The 19,428-nt window shown below is 35.2% G+C and overlaps 1 long non-coding RNA gene across 1 annotated transcript in view; it reads left to right on the top strand.

The window, feature by feature from the left end:
- The first annotated feature begins 263 nt into the window (after window positions 1-263).
- Window positions 264-19,428, top strand: part of LOC116653522 — a 33,275-nt gene continuing 14,110 nt past the window's right edge. The window contains exons 1-2 of the long non-coding RNA XR_004307554.1: window positions 264-365; window positions 18,901-19,080. This is a non-coding gene — a long non-coding RNA (uncharacterized LOC116653522). The remainder of the gene's footprint in view (window positions 366-18,900; window positions 19,081-19,428) is intronic.

The following is a 19,428-nucleotide window of genomic DNA, read 5'->3' as shown; positions in this document are numbered from 1 at the left end:
AGTTAATGTACTCTAGCCTCCCAGTTTAAATATTTGACATGACTGCTTCTGTAGAATACTTTAAATTCCAATTAAACTGGAGGTCAAATGCAAATACAGGCACCCAAAACATACAAAGCAAGTGCAAATATTTATGGTAGTCAGGGATGAAGAAACATACCTCATCTGACTGGACTAAGAATAAATGGCATGTGTCCTACTGTCCCTCTCATTTTCTCTCTTCTCTGTATCCAGATGATTTTATGTTTTTCCTGAAAACGTGGTATTTGAGGCCACTAAGAGATAAATACCTGCAAGAAAACTACTATCTGAAACTTCCATCAGAGAACATTTTCAGGAGCACTCTCAGGGTGTCATCTTCACAGGTATGTTCATGTTCCTGACCTCAGTTCCCACACAATATGATATTTAACTGCTCACCATTACTAAAAGTGGCACAAGGAGAGAGAGAAGGATGAGAGCAAAGGAAAACATGTCTCTTTTCCTTTTGGGCAGAAATGATCTGTTGTATCAAGGTAACTGCCCTTGAGATGGTAATCTTGTCTGTTACCACCCCAAGATAGTCACACTTGTCACACTTGGGAAACATGTATTTGCTTTTACAGTTCATCTACTTTTGAAATCCTACCTTGGGTTAGGTAGGAGTTTTCAACTTTTATAAAGTATTACAGCTACAACATTGAATTGAATCATTCAGTAAAATGTAATAGTTGATAATAGAGCCAAAGCAGATAAGAAAAACCATCAGCAAGTGCTGGGTGTAAGGGATTTTACGTGCCCTGAAATCTCACATTGAACTTAGGCACTTCACTCTTTGTAGAGTATGGATTTTCCTAATAGGTCTAAAATTGTAGCATATAGACAGCATGTATTTACCACAAGAATTTGCTAGGTTAGATTGAGATACTGTATTTATGTAAGCAAGAATAGATGCAATGATGAAATTCTCAAATGTGGACATCCCCTATAAATATGATAGTTGTTAGAATGCTATATTAAGATGAGACCCAATCTACTGTACTACAGTAACAATCCTCCCTTGCTAGCACTGAGTTTTCCTCCTCCCCTGACTGTCCAGTATCTCTTGCCTTTCTCTTCTTCCTATAAATAAAGTCCTCCCACCTACCCATATGGCCAGCCAGGAGATACACTTTTCATCAGCTGCTTACAGCTGAGAGGTTGGTTAAAAGCCCAGCCAGGATGCATACTCTGCTTTTTGTAACAGTACACATTGCTGCTAAATAGCTGGCATGCTAGAGAAACTGTTCTGCAGGCTGCATGAAGCCCCTGAGCCGTATGCTATGCAGGCCTGTTCTCCAACTCATTTTTGTTTATTTCTCTGCATGTCAGTGGAACTGTGGATGTGGAACTGTGATCTGTTTGCTTGCAGAAAAATATCAATAGATATGAAAGGCAGAGTGCTTTCATAAAATCATTATTGCATTGATATGTCATTATTTATTTTTAATATCAAGTTTCATACATAGCAGTTAGTCATATGAGACTGATCAATAGATGCATACATCTGTATTATGATTTAGGATTGATGCTAGAATTTAACAATAATAAAAAAACTTGTCAGAAATTTAATGATGACTAACTCGACAAGAAGAAGCATTTGAAGTGCTTCTTGTTAAGTTCTGCTTGTTAAAAACAGCAACAGAAAAAAGTCCATACTTCTAGTATAGGTATAGCTGCTACTACTAAATCTAAGAACTTAGCACAGATTTGATTTTCATTACTCTTTAATCCCCCAAGATCATGCCTTACTCAGCTCTGAGTAAACAAGAAATAAAAAAATTATTCTTACAGTACAGCAGCTCCTAGTAAGCATTTAGCTTTATATCCTGAAGGAAAAGAATGATTTTCTATCACTTGACTCAGATCTTTGTGTTTTAGAAGTTCTAAGCAGTAGTAACTGAGGTGGCAAGAGACAGAACAGGGTTCATCGTGGATGAATACTATGCCTTTTAAGAAAACAGTGTAGATCCAGAGAACTTACTGGCCATCTCAAACTGTTGAGGGAAACAGATACTGAAGCTTAACATATTTATAAATAAAAGCTTTCTTTTCTAGCTAGTTGGAAATGGAAAGTATTCCCATTGATTATTGTGTGGCAGCTCATAACAAGATCATCATGAGCACTTAAGTCCCGAATTACTTAATTGTGTGTATGACTGTCATGCTTCTAAGCAGTATGATTTCATACTGAGCAAAATGGCTTCTTCATATTCTCTATTATTTCTAGTAAAACCATGATTTAACTCAAGTAGAGGTAACTAGTTTACAATTATACATGTGCAGAGATATAAGTTGGATAAACATGATGCAATGGGAAAGGAAGATTAGTAAAACAGGGAAAAAAAAAAGTAGCGTAGAAAAAACTCAGTGAATTATCATTTCAGAAGATTCTCTCTCCTTATCTTGGTCACTTTGAAAGTAACATCTCCTATTTATTTCCATGGAAACTACAACATCTACAAAGAGCACAACAAGACTTTTTGATAGAGCAAATCCTCAATTCAATTTAGTCACCACCACTAGCTATGAATTTTCACCAGCAATGAACAAGAGCCTGCATGCCAGGCTCATAAAAATCTGCATGGCTGTTTGGAACATGACTGGTCTTCAACATAGCTGTTGCCACTACTGAAACACACCACCCACAGCCTCACTATGCTCACATCTACATCATGTCTCCATAATTATTCAGTAAGTGTGTATGAATGTCAGTGGGTGCAATTTATTGTTTGGTGGCCCTGCTAGGCAGGGGGGTTGGACCTACATGATCCTTGAGTTCCCTTCCAACCCGGGTAATTCTGTGATTCTGTGATTCTGCATAGTGTAATTCAGTGACACACCTTTCTTCACATGCAATTCAATATTTTAGCAGACTGCCCCTCTGCTGCAATCTGTCACATAGCAACATAACATCACAGAACATTGGTGGGAAGGTTTGACCTCTAGGGCCATATCACTACTATCAGCCTCTAATGCCATGAGTCAACATAGTAAAACAGGAAGCATTACTTTCAGAGCACCCCTTGTGTGAACATGTCTAGAAAACCACAGATGTGTCAGTTCACATAGAGTGCACTATGGCACTGTAACAGTGCTAACAAATCGATCACCTTAGCGAAGTGTTCTCCTTATTATAAGCAATAAGTTTACTTTTTACTTTACAACAAATAGGCCATGATTTTATTATAAAGTCGCAACAGAGTAAGGGAAATAAAGTATGGTCTAAGAAAACTTAAGTATAGAAAGATGAAAAACACCTTATCAGGGAGGTGAGGCGTTAAAAACCTTTGTTCTTGTCATCTACCATATAGTAACTATCCATATTTGTATGCTTTTTGTTTGGTGCAATGCAGCATTAGCATGTTGCAGGCAATTCTGTGGAGGTTTGTGTAAAGATAGGAGACAGCAAATACAGTTGCATTAAACCAGATTTGGATCACCCAAGAAATATAGCAGTCACAACCTGGTACTAAAGAAAAAAGGAACAGAACTTACCCCTTTGCCCACCAGACACCAAAAAAAAAAAAAGAATAATCTTGTGGCTGCCAGCCCTTAAGAGAGGTTAGGGAGTGGTCCACTCCTTCTAGTTACACGGATGAATTGCTTCCACCTGTGCTCTGAGGGCTAGCAATGCCCTTTTACTAGAAGCTCGGTCACTGGTTCAGACTGTGACCTAACAGTTCCCATACAGATGGCAGATGAGTTCGGAGTGTAACTCATTCATCTACACACACCCTTCACACCTCACAAATCGTCTAAATGAGGGATACATACAGGTAAGACAAAATAATTATGTAAAAGCAATTCCTATAATATCTGTAGCTGACTATAGCACATTAAGTAGTCTAGAAAGTGTAAAGTCAAATGCACATAGCCAAAAGAGGGATGATTTCATGAAATTATCTTTGTTCAGTTGTGATCTGTTATGAATTTTCCCATAACAAACTGATGAAGAACAGATCTGTGCTTATTTAATTTGATCTGCTAAGTGACTTAAACTTATTGCATAATTGTAATATATAGGTGTTTAAATGGATTGAAAATTATGACAAGAGTTCCTACAACTGAGAACCTTTCAAGCTCTGTATACTTAATCTGAATGAAAACTGGTAGAAGGTGTAGAAAGTTTGAACCTTTGCAAAAAAAAATTATTAAATAATCATGGAAAATAGATTTCAAACTGAATCTTTAAAATATTTTACTGAACTTTAGTCATATCAACTAGAATGTATATTTTTTCAAACTGTCCACTTCCTTTGAACACTCATAGTGAGATCTGCATAGCTAATTTACAGATATTTATGCTGCTCATCCAGAGGATTTCTGTGTCTTTTCCAATTGTGCATATTCATTAGAAAAGGTAATTACAATCTGAACATTTATTTTAAAGACAGTGATGCTACCAAGGTAAGGGAAGAAATAATAGTAGTGATCCTTGTATAAAGGATATTTACAAAACTACCAGTTGTTACTACTAAGTGCAAACTCTGTTTTTAATGAACTTTTTCCAAAATGCACAGGAAGGCTACAACAATTGATAATGATGATTGTCCAATTCGAGAATCGCTTTCCAGAATTATCGTTATGTTTGACAGTCATACTTGGTGAGTTACAAATCAAGGACAGGATAGAATCTGATTTACCTTACTTTAGATGGATGCTCATTCCAAGTTAATTGTTCTTCACAGAATCAGAGAATCAGGGAAGGGATTTCTAGAGATTATTGAGACCAAATCCCCTGCCATTAGGTTGCACAGACGGGCGTCCAAGTGGTTTTTGAATATCTCCATTAGAAGGAGACTCCATAACCTCTCTGGGCAGCCTGTTCTTTATTGTGAAGTTCTTTCTAATATTGATGCAGAACTTCCTATGCTTCAGTTTATGGCTGTTTCCCCTTTTCCTGTCCCCACGGATCACTGACAATAGATTGGTAATGTCCCTTTGAGTCCCACACTTAAGATATTTATAAACATTAATAAGATCCCCTCTCGGTCTTCTTTTCTCAAGGCTGAACAGACCCAGGTCACCCAGCCTTTCCTCACAGGGGAGATGCTCCAGGCCCTTTATCATCTTTGTGACTCCCCATTGCGCTTCTTTTAGGAGATCCATGTCTTTTTTAAACTGGGGAGCTGTCTCACTCCAATTATTAGGAGGGAGAAGAGGTTCTTTTAATTCATGTATACCCAACAGTGAGATTTAGACACAATGGGTCAAACATTGGTCTGACCAGTTTATTACAAGTCCTGGTCAATTAGAGTGATGGGGAAGGGAAAGTGGGTGATAGGAAAGATAGGAAAGAAGCAAAAATTATGTAAAGTGGGGATAGTTACCACCAAGATTCATCATCATCCCATTGCACACCATTCTTATAGTCCAAGGCCGATACAGGAGCAAGAGTACAGAGGAGAGCAGCAGCAGCAGCGTGGCCAGCCTTAGGCAACAAGTAGGTACAGTGACAGTGAGTCCAGGAGAAACAGGCAGGTAGCAGGCCCAGGAGAGTCCAGCAGCAGACAGTTATCAAGTCACGAGGCACCTGATGTCAGACACCGCTCACTTGGTTGTAGGTCCCATTTTTATCCTCTTCTTCTGCCAACGTGGCATTCCTGGGCACTGAGGTGAGAGACATGCACAGCATCCCTGAGCATGCAGATATGGTTATCTCCCTCGAGCCTAGCTCACAAACAAGACTGCTTATGGGCCATTAAGCTGCTACTCGTATCTCTCTCCTTGCCCTGGCCTACAAATCTTCAGGCAAAGGATTTCTTGAACTTTGACCAGAACTTGTCTGTTGCCTTTAGCAGGCAAAGGTGCAAAAAATGATCAGTCTCTTACAGGAGCCCAAAACTGGAAACAGTATTGAAAATGTGGCTTCTACTCTTCACAAGAGTAGAGGAGGGACACTGATGGCTCATAGCCAACCTGTCATCCACCAGGACCCCAAGATCCTTCTCCCCTGAGCTCCTCTCCTGCAGGTCATCCCCCAGCAGGTACTAATATACGAGGACCCTCCTCCATGATGAATTCCAGACTGCAGTTTACATCTTACTTGTAATGACTGGAATTACCTCCTGGAGATACCTGTTCCACTCACTGAGGACAAGCTGGGAGTACGAATGCAGATAAGATACCTAATTTTCATATATACAACTTTAGTTGAAATAAACCTGCACATACCATGAAAATAATGGTATGACAACCAAACTCATTTTGATATAAATTAGGAAATGGTAGCACAAGTAATTTAGCCAGTGGATCTGGCAAGGCAGTGTTTTTAGGCAAGAGGATGGCAACAAAAATTTGGGGGTTGGCTGGAGCTGGTAATCTCTTCAGCTGGTCTTTTGGGAACAGTAATGCAGAAACACTTACAGAAAGATCCCAATTGTATATCCCTTTGAAGGGTATCATTTGTTTTAGTCCAGTAGACCTCAGTCCCCTCATAGTGCTATGGTTTCCTATATCTAATTGAAATGTAGGTGAAAGAAATATATAAGCTAAGTAAATTGACCTCATAGAATTTAGGCACACTAGGTCCATTTGTATTAAGAGAATACAGCTGTAAATTGTAAGGAAACAATCGTGTAGTTTAAAGACTGAATTTTTGCTAAAGTTTGTAGCAGAAATGATGCTTTTGAAACTCAAAAATGTTTGATCTGTTGAGATATTATTATGGGAGTGCTCTTGGAGTTGACAAAGGCAAACAAAAAGAAAGGATGAACAGAAAGAGAAATGCTTTACCACCACTTGTTGAATTGTTATTTTGGAAGCTGATTGGGGAAAAAAAAAATAATAACAATCTATCTTTCTAATGTCTCAGATTTAACATACTGCAGCTTACTCAGTAAAAGGTGTAATTTATTAACCTAGTTTTTTGCCAGTTATTACTGCTACTGTCATCATATGTAGCTGCTTTACAGATTAGGAGAATGTGATCTTTATGTCTTGATCATCTACAAAGAAAATTTTAGGGTAAATTTTGCTTTAAAATATTTTTCTTGGGACCAATGTTCAAGAAGCTTGAAGGGGTGTTTTGCCTTGGATTCTTAAATAGCATTTCAATATACAATATTTTAATTAATTTGTCAGTATAAAAATATATTAATTATAATTACACATTTTTATAAAATGGTTGAAATTTTCAGACAGTATGGATAAGTTTTTCAGAAAATCTGTAAAAGTAATTCTACTTAACAAAGGTGTGATACTGTTTTAAGTGCTAACTCAGTCCACACTTGCAAGAGCATTACTTTTTTCTATCACATATTCTTGAATATTTTCATAATTATATTGATCACAAAGAAGATTTGAACCATGACTTTTTTCAAAATACTACTGAATACTTTTTACTTTGACTTCTTTGATTTCTTCTGAAGAAATTTCAAAGCAGTTTTAACTAGTCTTTTATTACTTAAATTTCAATCTATTTCTAATTAATGTGAGCAGTCAGGGGACCACACTCTCTTCTCACTGTGGTGAGTAGCCTTTGCTCGTAATTGATTGGTAGCCTTAAACAAGGTGAGGTCATGAAACTTATTTATCTCACATAGTGAATTCTACGCCTATGTAAGAGGGAAAAAGGATGTTTTTTTGCCCTCAGGGTATTAGTCATGGTCCATAAGTTCGTGGGAAAAATGTAGGAAGTCTCAAAAGTTTGTTCCTATTATTTGAATTTTTCTTAGACTTCATTTGAATCCCAAAGTGAATTTGCTATTATTCCTTTGAAGGGTGCATAGGAGGGTACCAACAGTCTTTGAGGAGCAACACCTGCAGTTGCATTCAAAGGCATGACTTTTCCAAGCAGTTTCTGAGCTGCCTGGTATTGTCTCAGGAAGGATAAAGGCCTAGGTTTTTTACCTGACTGGCAGAAGCATTCCACCACGAATAGAACTCTAAACATTGTTTTAGAAGTAATGAGTCCTGCTGGTTTCATCCTACAAGACCTTGAAATCCCACAGGGCAATGTGGTTAGGAATAAAACAGAAGCCTGAGGCTTTTAATGAGTTTCCTATCCACAGATGCCATCAAGCTTTTATACTATTCATTTTATTTCTACAGCTTCAACAAAAGATCCCAGAGTTGTGGGCAATACTCTGACAAGTGCAGTTCAGAAACTTGGCGGAAATCTAGACTTTAGACAATAAAAGATCATTGAAAGAAGTAAAATAAAATGCATAATAATAAAAAAATTTACTTAAATATCTGATAATTTACTTTAAAAAGTAAACATAGTGCAATTCATACAAGCTAAACTTTTGGAGCATGGAATGAGGATATGAGTGCTGTTTTCTATGATGTTACAGAGGTTATGATGACAAAGGAAAGTGAAATGAAAAGGGCCAGTGAGAGGTCAGTGTGCATTTGGGGAATGTTCTTCATGTAACACTAAATTGATCATTCTCAACCTCTTCACAGCATATAGGTATTAACTATCTGAAGTCTACTCTACAGTTAGAGAAAATGAAGAATGTTAATGAAGATGTAGTTTTTCTTTCTCCTTGTGAGATGACAAGGGTAAAAGCATCTGTGGCTACTTAGGGAGATGTAGGATATGCTTGTGTGCATTTATGAGACACTACGTTTCATTTTACTTTTCTATATCTCACATCTTTCTTTTATTTCTTTGACCTCTGTAGAGCTCCAGTCTGGACTGAATAGTATCATGCAAGCTGTTCTTGCTTCATCCCTAGTAAAATATGGACCATTTTAACTTCACAAGTTAAAAAAATTTCTACGCTGTGTATGAATATTAAAGAAATAGAGAAGCACATAAATGTTTTTGTTTGTTTGTTTGTTTGTTTGTTTTTCCCCCCCAGTAGTTTTGTCTTACAGCTGTAATGAACAAGTTCAAGTTCAGGATAGTCTGAATCAGTTTGCAAGCCAAAAATTAGTAACAGTGACTGCACCCCATTTTACAAAAAGAACCCATTTTCTAAGATTTCCAGAACAATATTTTCATCTTGGGATCTTTCATTAAAAGACTGTAGATCTGTTGTAAACCCAACATCCATCAAGAATAGTTTTCTAGCTATTTTAAGTTGTACCCTTCACTGGGATTCAGATGGAGAAACTATTGGTTACATATCAAAACAAAAAAATTCTTAAACCAATAATGGCACAAACTCCTCAGGTGTATGCAGTGCACAGTTATTGTACTATAAATTTCAAGTTTTGGCTTTGTTTTATTTTTTGTTATAAGAAGTGATGCAACCTGCAATACACTCTCCAACCTGTAGAGAACAATCAGAATACTTTTAAGAAGTCAGAATCCTCTTCTCTTGAGCTCTAAGTCCTGAAAATGGAGTTTATTTCTGGATTTGCATGTCTGTAATTTCAGCTTCTGACTTTAAGCACTGAATTTCATTCATTCCTTTCACTTAGTCATGGACAAGTAGGTTGAAACAGAGAAGGGTACAAATACCTTAAACTTCAACATATCTTGGCACTTCGAATCTGAACATCTCTCTTTCTGTCCTCCATTAGTGTTTACTCAAATTAGCTGTACAGAGTTTTACTATTCAATATTGAAGGGAAACTGCACTTCCATCCTCATGCTGTCTTTGAAATTTGTTGTTTTTTTTAAATACCTCATGTGTTATTTACAGTGTTATCATAACGATTGTATTTAGCAGTGAAAGAATTGGCTTACTAAAAATTTGTATGTACATGTATATAATATGTAACCATGTAAGTATATATATACACATATATACATAATCATACATATGGTTACTGTTACCAAATCTCATTTTTACAGAACAAAATAGTGAAGGATTATATTGTTTTGCCTTTCTAATGAAACTTTTAAGCTGATCACAAATGAAGTCAGATAGTTTCTAATAGATAATGCTGTCAGTAATGAATAACTAGACATCCTCTGACGGTTCCTAATATTTGTTATCTATTACAGTTTTTAAAATAAAATTGAAATTACTTAATTTCAGTTGACATGTTAAATACATAGTCTGCAGCAACTAGACATTCTTACCACTTATACCTAAATGTTTACTCCCATATTCCCCTCTGCAGGGCCCAGTTCAACACCTTTTGAAATTAACTGGCTCTTTTAAAATGACATTTTGACATTTCTCAAATCTGAACATCTCTGTTAGCATTTGACTAACAATGAGCAAATCATGCTTATTGATTGTACCATTCAGTTTTATACCAAAGTCTTAAATTAGATTCTAGTCCTGTAATTGAATCTACAGCAGCATATGTGTCTACTCAGCACTCCAGTCACTTCGAGTAGGCTCTGGTTTGGTATAGAAAACTAGAGCAGAACATTTGGTTTTGACAGTTTGATTTTCAAGGCATAAACTAATTTTCTAAATGCTTCTATATTACCTTCTGTAATTCCAGTAATATCCTGAAAATAGCTATGTAATATTTAGTAATGATAATAAAAGAATACAAATATTAGATGAATAATCACAAATGGATTTTTTGCTTGTTTTAAGCTTAAATAACTTCTTATGGCAAAGGCAGTAGAAAATCTTCATGCCTTTCAGTATACTACTCATATTTAAAATAAAAAAAAAAAAGAAAAGAAAAAGAAAGAAAAAAGAAAAGAGAGAGAGAGAGAGAGATTAAAGATAAGTTGAAAATTATGTTTGTTTTTTTTTTCTAGTAGATTGCAAATTTAAGTACTAACTAGTATTTTTGATTCTTACCATGAGATATCAAGCAGCATGTGCTTTCTATTTATATTGGTTACCAATCTCAATATTCAGAGGAAGAGTGTATAAAGTTAACAAGCAATTATTTGGCAAATTAGTACTCAACAACCCTGAGTAAATAGGAAGTTTGAAACCTATCTGTTATACAGCTACTTTAATTTGCATAGCACACTGGTGTGTTTGCTTTGCAAATACTTTGCAATGAATCATCATTTGTACTATACAGTCCAAAGAAAAGCAATCAAAATTCACAGCAAGACAATGAAATTAATTATAACTGTTGAATTCTGTGGTGGTAATTCCTCCTCATGCAGGAAGATTAATTGCATTGCACTTTCCTTGCACTCCACTAAATGATCTGATGAATGTATAATCATTTACAGATTTCTCAAATGCTGAAAATTGATTACCTTTGATTAGCTCTGATCTGCACAAAGAGCTCTGACAGAGTATCAGTGAAACATTACAACATTACAGACAAAGTAACAAATGATTTAATTACCAGTGTGCTTATTAATGTTAGATTCCCTGCAGTGATCCTGGCAAATCAGGGGCCTGTAATAGACCTGTGGGTTTCACTGAATTCCATTAGGGTTTAAATAATATTTCTCACTATTTCTCAAATCCTTCTTTTCATGGCTTCTTAATAACTCTAATTAATTCTAATTTGCACAAAAATCCATTGCATCTCCATAAACTTTTAATTAGATGTAAAGTAAGATAAGTCATTGCTTTCAGAGACTGGCAAAAATGCAAACTGCAGCTTTATATGCTTCCAAATAAGTTTTTCATTGACAAAAGATATTTCTCTACAAAGCAATTTATGAAGGTTTAGACCTAATTTTGAATTTGGCACATGGTCCAGCCATACTCTTTTAGCTACAAACATAATAATAGTTGCTCAAACATGAAGCAAATGAAAAAACAGGATGGTAAAATGTTTATCTAACTACCATTGGTAAACATCATTTTAATACTTTATTTTAATGTATTGCTAATATATACATTCACTCATTTTGTTAATTGTGGTAGATAAAATAGTCTGATTAAGCAGCTACACTTTCTGCTGAAGGACTATTTGAAAATGAGATAGCGAGGGAACACTAGCCCAGTTAGAGGCTATGCTGAATGTTGTTGGCAGTAACAAATCAGGCTTTTCCACACGAACACTTAGATCAGTTCTCATTGGCAGCTTCCTTAGTTTCCCCTGGTTTTAGGTCATTATATATGACATTAAATTATTATGAAGCAATGACAATGGAAACCCAGATGATCAGAGAAGTCAAACAGAGCTCAAATTAAGCTCTGTTTCTGCAAGTGCTTCTTAGAGTAAAAAATGAATGTAGGTAATTAAAAGCTTATTTAGCACTGAACTACTAATACATAGACAACTTATAATAACATTTTTGTATTTCAATTGTGTAGGAAAGGAGTGACTGTAATACTGCAGGTGTTACTTTGTCATTCTTAATGCACAAGATGGAAAACTTAAAAAACAGAAATATTCAGCCTCCAGTATGGATGATTACATTTATTACATTCACTGCTGTCAGCAGCTGAAAAGCTATCCATCACACTGAAACAGTGATGAGAGTCAGAAGTCTCGTTTTGTGGAGAAATATTGAAGTCAGATTGTTGATGTCAAAAGTCAAACTCTAGTTCAGTTATCTGTTTTATGAATCTGACTGAGACACATTGTGCCTGTGTTCAAACTGATATCTAGCAGAGCTCATTTTAGCAAATGTGTGATTTAGAAGTCAGAAAAACATTTGTACCAGCAAAATATTAAGAGGAAACTGATAGGGCACTCAACTGCTTTTATATTTAAATATCGCATCATTCAATAGTAATGTATCATTTATTTTACTCTGACAGTTAAAAATTTAATATGTATGATACAATGACATTACTGTAGTTACATACAGTAGTCACAACAGTATTTTGTAAATGCACAAAAACAATTTGAATATGACTACTTTTATCACATCTGCATAGACTTTTGTTGGCATCTGAATACTAATTGTTCAGCCGATTTTGCATATACACATGCACGCACATATATGAGGAACGATACATTTAGTTTCAAAAGGAAAGGAGAAGACTTACATGGAGGCACACTGACAATAAGGATGAAGCAGTGCACATACAGTAGCTGAGTGAGAAAATCCAGTGTAGGCATGATGAGAAAAAAGGAATGTTTTAAGCACTGAAGATTGAGTACATGCTCACCATTGGAATTGTCTGTCATTGCTAACAGTAGTTACCATGCGCTGTGCTTCGATAGCATAAAAAGGATTCTTAGAGAAGCAGTACTGGATAAAAATATCTAATGCAATGTATTTTCAACTCTTCCAGATTCTCCAGGTCTAACTTCTGAAAAGCTGAGCAAAATCAGCTAATTAATTCCTTTCATTCCATTAGAATTTTTAAAACACAATTTTACAAATAATTTTGATGAAAGCAAGTTTTGGGTAACAAATTATAATGCACTGAAAAACATTAAAGTTAAATCAAGAAATGTACTCACAGATTGGGGAATACTATTAAATATGAGTCTCTTCAGTGGTTTACATTGAATATTTTATAAGCATTTCTTAAGGAAGGTGCTTTGTAGCTGAGCGAAAACGTATGCACTACACGTTATTGAACTTGCTACCGTCACTGCAGATTTTGTTCTGTTTAACAAAAACAAGCACAGTTTGTGAATTCAAGTCAGGGAGTTCCTTTTATTTTTGCTAATTTCACCATCCTTTCTCTTTTTAAGCACAGCCCTCAGGGTACATGATGTAATGGTCACCATTATAGAAAGAACAGGAAAAAAGGGTATCATGAAATGCAGAATTGAATAGTATTCTTAGAAAAGAAAAATGTATGCCAGATTTTTTCTAAGGGAGCTCTACTCAAAAACAAACAAATATCCAGATAGTGTACAAAGCTTCTTGAGTTATCATTAGTGGTTAGGAAAAAAAAAAATAAAATTGGCAGAAAGAAAGTGGACGGTTAAGGAAAAAAAAAAAAAAAGCCAAAATGGAAGGACTAATTCAATGATACCAGATGTAACACATGACTGTGGGGATTGAAGGGTCATGAGTTTGAGTCAAAACTCAACTTCAAGTTAATTGGCTGGCAGTGGGGCTGCACAAATTGCAGAGATAGAGTACTTGTTTCTTAGTGCTAGAGGTCAGCCTTCTTATGCATTTGCACTCTTTGCATGGCATCCAGAAACTAACACTTGTATTTGCTATAAAAGAGCTTGCTTGCTTGTCATCGTTTTAAGCAGGAGAATAAGAACTGGCTGAGCATAAAACAGAAAGTCACTTTTAAATGATTCAAAAGCTGTTCAGTCATGAATTATATGTATTTTCTCCCCTGATTTTTTGTCTTTACAAACAATCCAAGAAAGAAACAGTATACAATAGTTACAGGGAATGTTTTAGCCAGGTGCTATGAATTTATTGCTGTGAAAAATGTATAAGATATATAATCTTAACATATTTTCCTTTTGAAAAGACCAATATAGTTCTTTCCACCTTGTTCAATTTGAAATATTATGTTTAAAAGAGGAAAATAATTGTGGTTACTGACTTTGATAGAAAAAGAGAGACTTGTTCTTTAAAACATTTAAAAGGGGCAAGTAGGAAGATTTTTTATTATTTTTTTAAAACAGCTTCTAGCTGCATGTGTGGAAACTCTGGCTCCATGCCCAAGATGTACAGCAAAAAACAACATATGGAACTCACCAGTTCCTAAAATCCCTTCCACAAAATTCATGCCACAATAAAACTCCTCGCCACAATAAAATCGCCTCACCACAGAGGGGTGTGTTTTATGCCTCCCAGGCAAACCTCCTTAGTCCACAATTAGTCCATATATTGAAAGACCAATGTACCTTATTGTTTTACTTGCTTTATAATTATCTGTTATGATGAACTGTGATTCTAAGGACTATTGTCCCCAAGCGTGGATATGTGTGTGGATCGGCTGTCTGGCAAAGACCCAGGAGTGGACCTTCCATTTAGGCTCTATGCCTGAGTGATTTCTCCAGTCTCTCTCTGACTGGCTGAAACAGGGACTGTTTCTGCATGATTTCTTGGGTTGATGAGAAGCAATTATGCCTTAAATGAAGTCATTCATGTCTGCCATTTTGTTTGCATATTTTTCGGCATTCACCTGCTATTAGACCTGTTTTTAAACTGTAAACTAGTTTCAAGTAGACTTTTTGTGTCTAACGTGGTTTGGTAATCGAAAGAAAATATATATGTAATGTTTTCTTCAAAAACCACTCAAGCAGGAAATCTAATAGAGTGATTTAGAAGTAATGTAGCATTTAAGAATATCCCAGGCATTTCATTTCTGAAATGACAACATATAAAGATAATAATTTTTGAGATATTGACTAAGATTTTTAATTTAAACACTTTAAATAACCTTATCTGGAGGAAAAGAGTGCCGAAACAGTTACTTCACACTATTTAAATCCAGAATCCAACAGCACTGCTAACTTAAACAAATCAGTATTTTAATATTTAAGAATATTTGAGTGTTTGCATGTGAAACAATTTATTGTGTGCCATTTTTCATGATTCTTTTTGAACTATAAAAACACTTTAAATAGCCATATTTACCCAATGCATTTATTCTGATGGGTCTTACATGATTACAAAAATTCATTTGCTATGCATAGAATCTTCTAAGTATTTGTCAAATAATTTTCTACTTTCAACCCCAATATTTGTAGAGATTTTCCACAAAGCAGTTTCCAAGGTGATGTTAGGTACAATGCCGATAAAAGGGAGACGCATAATGAAAACAAATACTGTAGAGAAAGCTTTGTCAATTTTTATTAAGCTGGATATATGTAATGGTAATTAAACAAATCTTCTGCTGATCTGTCAAGCTTCTGAATTTTTATTTTCTAACAAAAGTGTGAGAATTTTGATAGATGCAATTTATGTTTGAGGATCTCCTCTCAGGGAACAAATTGCTTTGTTGCGTTTTTCCCTGTGGTAGATACAAAGACCAATTTTCAGATATTTGAATGAATTATATGTGTAGATCAGTGATTAAAACTGTAAGCATACTATGAGAAATCCTCTTTTCTTATCATAAAATCTCCATAGACACACACATATATATAATTAAATTAAATGAACAATATGTTTTGAGGTTTTTTTAATGTATATAAAACATTGGAACGAAGTTGTGAGTAGTTTTGATGTGTGTTAATTGTCTGGGTAGAAAAGGGTTTTTTGTTGTTGTTGTGGTTGTTTTCTTAGAAGATACTTGTACTAAGGTGACCTCTACTGTTTAAAAAAAAGGCTTGCAAAAGCAGCCCTCCTAAATCATCCAACAATCCCAAATTGCCAAGACAGACATGGATACTGCTGTGCTTAAAGGTATTTGCTTAATTCATTGCTGTTTGGATTACTACAAATGATTTTAAGGTTTCTTTCTCATGCTTTGGAAAGTTCCCCTGCCATTTACTTCATAGCCATTTGCGTGCAAATTCTGTCTGTACTGGGATCTCTGCCATTAAATTTTCTTCACACTGAAGGGTTTTCTCTGCTCCTGGCGGGGCAAAGTCATGACCCAGAAAAAAATTGATTCATGAATTCTCAGGGTGCAGCTAAAGAAGAGAGGAAATATGCCTTGGCTGAGCTCCTACTAGTGACAATTTAAAACCTGTAATTAGTTTGGATTCAAGCTGCAAAAGGAATCTGAATTTAAAATGCATTAATTCAAACTGATATATTAACTTTAACAAAGTAGATCTCTTATTATGTGGAATGATTACTGCAGTCTGTTTTGCTGACTGTTGAATTCTAGACTTTAATAACTTAAATTTTATTAGAAAGAGTGAGTAATTGCTGTTGAATACTTTATCTATGTGATGGTTTTCCTGGTGAAACATAACTTTTTATTGGGGTTAGTTAGCTTTAACACCTCCGTTATGGATTCTATTTTTGCAAATTCCCATCATCCACATGCTGCACAATGACTGAGGCCACTTACCCCCTGCTGCTATCAGGACCCTGCATCCCCTTTAGCTAACTCCCTGACATTTCTATGAACTACACAGCTGAAATGTTATACAGTAATTAATGTTGATCCTAGCACACACACAGCCTCCAGTACAAATTAGGATAGAAAAGGTTATCATAATATTTTACTAGTCTGTTTGGTAGACTTGAATTGCTCCCTGTGGGGAACAAACAAAAAGGTATTTTTAAGATTTGCATGAGGAAGTAGCATCCAGGAATTTTTATTCAAATGAAGTAAAAACTATTTTAAAAACTTTGTCTAGGAATATATCATCTTACTTTTTGCATGTTTTTATACCTACCATCTTTGTGGTCTGTCAGGAATAGCTGATAGCACTGTATGTATTTTTGTATATCATGACCAAAAACCCTAACTAAAACTCTGTTATCTTGTGGAGTTCAAATCCAGGTACAATCAGCAGCTGGATCCTCTCGGACTGTCAGTGGTGTCTGAAAAACACCCAGAGACTAAATAATTTAGATTACACTATTCTGACCTGTATAATTGTTTAAATGAGTAATGCAGTCACTAACTGAAAGAGGTCAACCATCTGTAGAGGAAACATAGAATTTGGTTTCATTTCCAAACAAACTTTTGAAGCACAGTGCTGTGGGAGGTAGGAAAAAGTCTGATGACAGATCAACGACTTATCTGATACACCAAGGTTAAATCTTCTATCACTTGCAGAAAGCAATGTTAATAGAAAATGCTCCTGAGAGAGTAGATTTTGTGCAAATAAAGTTTGATCCATTCAATATGTCATTAATTGCATTTTGTGTGGTTTACCATGACCGTGTCTTAAACAGCAATGATTAGCATTGATAGATTCTCATTGTTTGTTACAGAAGATCACAGTCTTATTTAAATACTTTTTGAACAAATTAGATTTATCAGGAAATTACTGAAAAATGAATGTCTTGTCAATTTTCATTAAAGAAAAAAAATAATAAAATTTACTTCTGTGTTAGGAACTACAATTCCTCATCCATTCTGAAAATGCTGGCAGAACAGGTTCCTCATCCCAAGCCAAGCATTTATGCCCAGTGTCCTGCATTTTTACTACTTAATCCATGCAAATAAATAGTATTTGTCTTCCTTCTTGTGTTATTATGCCTATTTTACTAAATAACAGAGGATTAGGTATGAATAAGGGCACTATTTATTAAAATCTTACATATCAAGGCACAATTCTTCTCATTATGTTATGTACAGTCAACCCAATGTGAAACAATATCCTTTCCGTAGTTTTGATAATGCATATAGCTATATCAAAGTTTTCCTCTCATTTTCTGTCTTTTTTTTTTAATTAGAGAGTATATTTTATATGCAGACTGAACCTTGCTTAACACTGTGCTTAACACTGCACAAGATTGCAACTTGACAAACATATATTATTGAATGATGCCATTCATCACATTCAGAAACAGAAGTGAAGGCCAATTCCATTTAACAGACAGTGTGAGGACTGTTACTGAATGCACAAATGGTGCTCTGTAAATGTTGCTCCACTCATTTAGGAAGGCCCTTTATAAAAAGAGTTTTTCTTTGAAGATAGGAGACAAGAATCTAAGATTTTATATTAAAATTCAACATAAATACTTTTTTTCCTTGAAAACTTGCTCAAACTCATATAAACTCATATAAATTAATGTAAACCGACAAGTAGGGAAAAGCTATTGTACTTTCTTGCCCAGTGGTGAAATTCGACATTGTGCTTATACAGATACATTCCTCTTATACAGTTAACAATGCATTTGATAATTATCTCTCAGGTATGTTTACCTTTTCTCCCCCAGAATTCTTATATTGCAGGATACTAGGATAACATTCACACAAACTATGCTGGGTGGAGAGAGTCATGCATGTGCTTGGAAAATGTTCCAGCATTCAAAATTAGGACTTCTCAAAACTAGTCTCAGACTCTTTGAGCACAAAATATTCATCGCAGGGTTGTGAGCTAAGGTTATCTTCTGCTCCCTGTCTCTCTGAACCCTTTATTGCTTCATGTCCTAGTCGGAAGGGATAGGAAGTAAATCCTGTCCCATGTGAGTTTGCTTTGTCACCAGATGCAGGTTTTAACGTGTGTTTGTGAGAACAGAACTTATATTCTTCAGCTTCTAGTTAAAAATTCAAACAATTATAATATAATGCTTGGTCTTCACAGATTGTTTTGACACAATGGCCTATGCAGAAAAGACTCATTTGAGAGAGCCAAGGAAGAATAAAAGTTACAAGCTTTCCATCTCAGTCTTTCACAGGCACCTATATGAAAATTTTAGAGAATCCCGACAAGTGCATCACAAGGAGAGTATATCACAGAGATCTTATGCGATATTGGCTACAAGTAAGTATATGATAGAAATCTTTTTTTTTCTCCTGTTTTCCAGAAGTTAAAATTACATTACGTAAGTGTGATGACACATTGATGTGTTCATGTATATATACACAATCAAGTATGTATATATATAAAAAACAAGTTATTTCGTATATCTGTATAGACTTAAATTTTCTAGAACTTTCATTTTGAAGGAACAGAACATAAAATATTAATTTATTAGTGCAAATATGGCATTGATTCTACCACTGTAAATATTCTGTGCTGTAGCACAGATTTAAAATCACGTAAATAAGTGGATTCTGCTGTTTACCTTGTCTTAAACTGGACTCATTTGAGCTATTTGGTTTTTAACTA

The sequence above is a fragment of the Coturnix japonica genome, chromosome 5 (assembly GCF_001577835.2).
Source record: "Coturnix japonica isolate 7356 chromosome 5, Coturnix japonica 2.1, whole genome shotgun sequence".
Taxonomy (NCBI): Eukaryota; Metazoa; Chordata; class Aves; order Galliformes; family Phasianidae; genus Coturnix; species Coturnix japonica.
The sequence above is the reverse complement of the archived record's forward strand: the minus strand, read 5'-3'. Positions and strand labels throughout refer to the sequence as shown.